The 4,169-nt window shown below is 34.3% G+C and overlaps 1 long non-coding RNA gene across 1 annotated transcript; it reads right to left on the bottom strand.

The window, feature by feature from the left end:
* Positions 1-590: 590 nt before the first annotated feature.
* On the bottom strand, positions 591-3,937 carry LOC109241449. Its single transcript, XR_002070239.1, has 2 exons — positions 2,594-3,937; positions 591-1,091 (listed from the first exon to the last, which is right to left on the bottom strand). It is a non-coding gene; the product is annotated as an uncharacterized LOC109241449 (long non-coding RNA).
* Between the last annotated feature and the right edge of the window lie 232 nt (positions 3,938-4,169).

The following is a 4,169-nucleotide window of genomic DNA, read 5'->3' as shown; positions in this document are numbered from 1 at the left end:
AGTTTTATATATATATATATATATATATATATATATATATATATATATATATATATATATATATATATATATATTAGCACTGGATGTTATTTTTTAAAATAAAATCAAAATTGATAAAGTTGAAATTCTGATTCTGACTCTCACGTAGACATTGTAAGTTTATTCTACATTATTGCCTTGTTAACTTCTCAGGTCATGAGCATTTCAAGGAAGAAAAAGAATTGGGAAAATATATACTTTGCACCTTAAACTTATCTTCAAAATTCACTTAAGACATCTAAACTTTTTGTGTGTCCCCGTACAATTAATTGTCAGAGGGTTATCAAGTAAAAAGAATGGAAAAAATAGGCTAAAAATAAAAAAATAAAAAGAGGGCAAAGAGAGATCCAATAAAAAGATGACACTCGTGAAATTTACTTTATCTTTTTCTTTTATGTCGCGTCTAGAAGGTTAGAACACCTCTTCTGTCATGTCAGCTGTAAAGGGTATAATAATAAATACACTTGAATAAGAATAGGGGTACGAGAACATAAACATAATTTAACTTTGTAAGTGGTTTTTCGAGACAAATTTAGGGTGCAAAGTATGTATTTAAGAGTATGTACCAATGGAGTATTTCTTCATACATCAAATGAAGCAACTTTCATTCTTCGAATTATTGTTAGCATATCAGTTCAAAAAATCAATTAATTACATAAAACTGGATAGGCATACCCCTCAGGAAACACAATGAAACCAAACAAAACCAAATAAATTACATTTTTTGTAGTTTTCTATTAACTTGAAGGTGATTGGGCAATCTCTCTTTGGGAGTTTGACAACACTCACTAGCTCATCAGGAGGTTCTGCAAAAACTTTAACTTTGACAATAGAGTCATCTTTGATATTATAAGCAGATAGAAATTGATCACTCTTCATTTTTGTAGACTTGTGATAAAGATTCATGTATTCATCTCCCCATACCTTTATGATTATCTTCATTAATTCTTTTACTGTACTATTTCCTCTCACTTCAGTATAGAACTCAGATGTTGGAGACTCCACCTTTATTCTTATTCTTGATCCTCCAGCCATAAGGTACAAAATTTTCTCTTTTTTGACGAATTGGAGCAACAACGAACTGAGTATTAGTTGATCGTGAAAATGAAGAAATTGAAGCAGCTAGTGGGCAGAAAGTTGAGGTTCAAATAATAGTTGCGTTGGAATGTTGAGAGGTTATCAATATTTTCCACTATAAATAGGCTTTTGAGATGGGAATTAAGAATTTAAAACGTGGATTAAACTATTCCACACGCCATTGAGGTTTCACCCAACTCCCAAGGCACAAAATTTATTAGTGTTCACACGTAAATCTATTCAAACATTTAAATATAATACTCCTCGCTTTATTTTACATACAGCTACTCAGTGACCCCTCCTTCCTTCCTAACAGCCGATTAGTCTTCTTTTTTCAAGAATAATTTACAATATAGAAAAGAAAATGTTTATTCAGATACATTTATGAGGTTTACAGCTCAAAGATACTCTTAACACATATATGGTGTGATATTATTTGCTTTTGAACAAGCCCGTAGGGGTTTTTTTCTTCAAAAAAAATTACACCGTTAAGAGATCTCTATACATTATTTGTAGACTTCTCACTACAAGAAAAAGTGTGAATTACCTAGGAATTTTACCTGGGAATTCTTTCCGCAGGAAATTTCTACAGATTTTCATGCGAAAATTTAATATTCCTAAGTTGATGAATATTTTATCTGCGAAAAATATTTTTCCAAAAAAATTCCCATGTATGCGCCAAAATATTATCTGGGGAATTATTTGGAAAAATTATCTGCAAGTACCATTTTTATAGGTAAATCCGCAAGTAAATAAATAATAGTTGTCACACCTCCTTTTTACACACCCGAAGGTAGTATAATGGAGTTTTTTCAATTAAGGTGACATTATTCGAAATGAGATTATTTATTTAATTCATAGAGTCGCCACTTGAAATATTTTAATTGGTGTTCCAAGTCACCGGTTTATTTTAAATCCCAAATCGAGGAAATTCGACTTTCCTTTTGAAGTCTGCGAACCAGAAATTCTAAGTAAGGAATTCTGATAACCCGGGAGAAGGTGTTAGGCATTCCCGGGTTCCGTGGTTCTAGCACGGTCGCTTAAACTATTATAATTGGCCTATTATCTGATTTTAATACATGTTTTAAACCTATATGCATTTTAAGCCTTATTAACCGCTTTTAATCATTTTAGGAAGGTTCAACGTTATTTAAAACACGCCTTGAACCACGCCACATGAAATGCACCCGCGATCCACGATACATTTTATTTAACGTTGTTGAGAATTAAAATTGGGTCACATGAAATGCACACCCGAACCCCTTTAATCTAATTTGACGTAGTTCAGCAATCCAAGTTCTATACTGAGACAAAATCATGTTCAGCTATAACCAATTCGAGTAAACATACGAGCAAATAGCTAAGTGAACAACTTCAAAACTACGGAGAACAATTACAGAATCAACGGGATCATATCACCAAACCAATAATTAATATCAAGCTTGAATAAAACAAATAGGAGATGAAAGAGTTGAACCTCAATATAGCCGGAAAATTGGTTGTTTCAATGTTTAACACTCAAAAATATGACGAACCGCGAACGGGGACCCAAATCGGCACCGAAAATCTAGAACCGGCGACGAACTCGAATCAACCTCGACTTAACTCTATTCCCATACTCGAATAACCAGAAATCAAAACCAAATGAAGAAACAGAACCATCTTCGTCGACAGATTCAAACTCCAAACGGAACTTCGGATCAAATATTTCAAACCAAATCCATCTTTCAAACCAATTTTAACAGAAAGAACCCAACGTTTTTTTTTGTTTTTTTGTATTTTTCTGAAATTAAATTCCAGCTAAAAATCTGAAAGAGAAAACGAAGTCCAAACACGAGAAGGCTCGACTGATTGAAAACAATGGCCGTCGTCCGAAATCTGTGTCAAAACGGCGCTCTTCAGCCTTTTTGGTTCTTGCGCCTGATCGTCTATGTCAGCTGCTGGAGATGACGAACGGTAGAGGTTCTGATTTTTGTTCAAACGGCTGATCAAAAATTTTAGTCCTTAGGTCTCATTCTGTGTATTCTCTCCAAGAATGAGAGAATTCCGATGGGGGGGAGGGGGGTCCGTGTATGCTGCGGCTGGCAGCTTTTGTCTCTTAGGTCTTTTTCATTTTTTTGTCCTTTTCGGCTGCTAGTTTCTAGGATTCTTCAGCCTTTTTCTTTGGTTCTTTCGAAAAGGAAATGGAGCAGACAAAGAATAAAGGGGATGGCGGATGAGATGAGTTTTTTTAGGCGTAGTTTCTTATTTAGGGATTAGCTATTATTATATAGGGGTAGGAATTAGGGCTGCTTATCGGGCGGATTGGGTGGTTATTTACTCTTAACGGTTTGGCTTATTGGTTATCGGCTTCTAGATTTATTAATCCGCTAGCCACCCGATAAGATATTGGGCGGATTGGTATCGGTTTAGCTCTTATCGGACGGTTTATCGGCCTAATTCGATCTATATTGCACATGATGCAATATACGCAATTTAGCGAGGGTCCAAAATTTGCTTCGTCGTGCTTCAAATGTATGTTGATGTTGTTCAAAGAATGGGATTTCTTGCTCTTGTTTTATAACTGCTCTAATTTTCTTTAGATGTCGCTCTAATTTTTAAACAATCCAAGAACACCTGCCGAAACGTGAGCGGACTGACGTTTTTTTTTTACATGCAAGCAAACCTGCAGATGTTATGTGTTAAACCCAATTGACAGCAAATTCTGCTCGTTAAACTATCTCTTGTTTGTTAAGTTTTGGTACTTCCATTGCACCTACTGGAGGTGGTAAGAATACGTGAAGCAATCAAGTAAATTGTTTTTGGTTTGATAGGATTGAAAAGAATGCGCGAAGCAAGCAATTAAAATTTGTCTAATAGTAAATTAGAAATAGAGAATAGAGATAGAGTACTTGAAGTGGAAGAAGGGTTTTTGATTATTTAATATATATATATATATGGATAAAAATAAATTATATATATTCTTAACGGGTTAACGGATTATCCATTAAGAAAATTGAGTAATCCGCCCCCAAACCGATAAGCCGTTAATAAAAAAATTTTAATCCGTTCCC

This window comes from Nicotiana attenuata, unplaced genomic scaffold (genome assembly GCF_001879085.1).
Source record: "Nicotiana attenuata strain UT unplaced genomic scaffold, NIATTr2, whole genome shotgun sequence".
Lineage (NCBI taxonomy): Eukaryota > Viridiplantae > Streptophyta > Magnoliopsida > Solanales > Solanaceae > Nicotiana > Nicotiana attenuata.
Note: the sequence above shows the minus strand (reverse complement) of the source record. Positions and strands in the feature narration are given on the sequence as shown.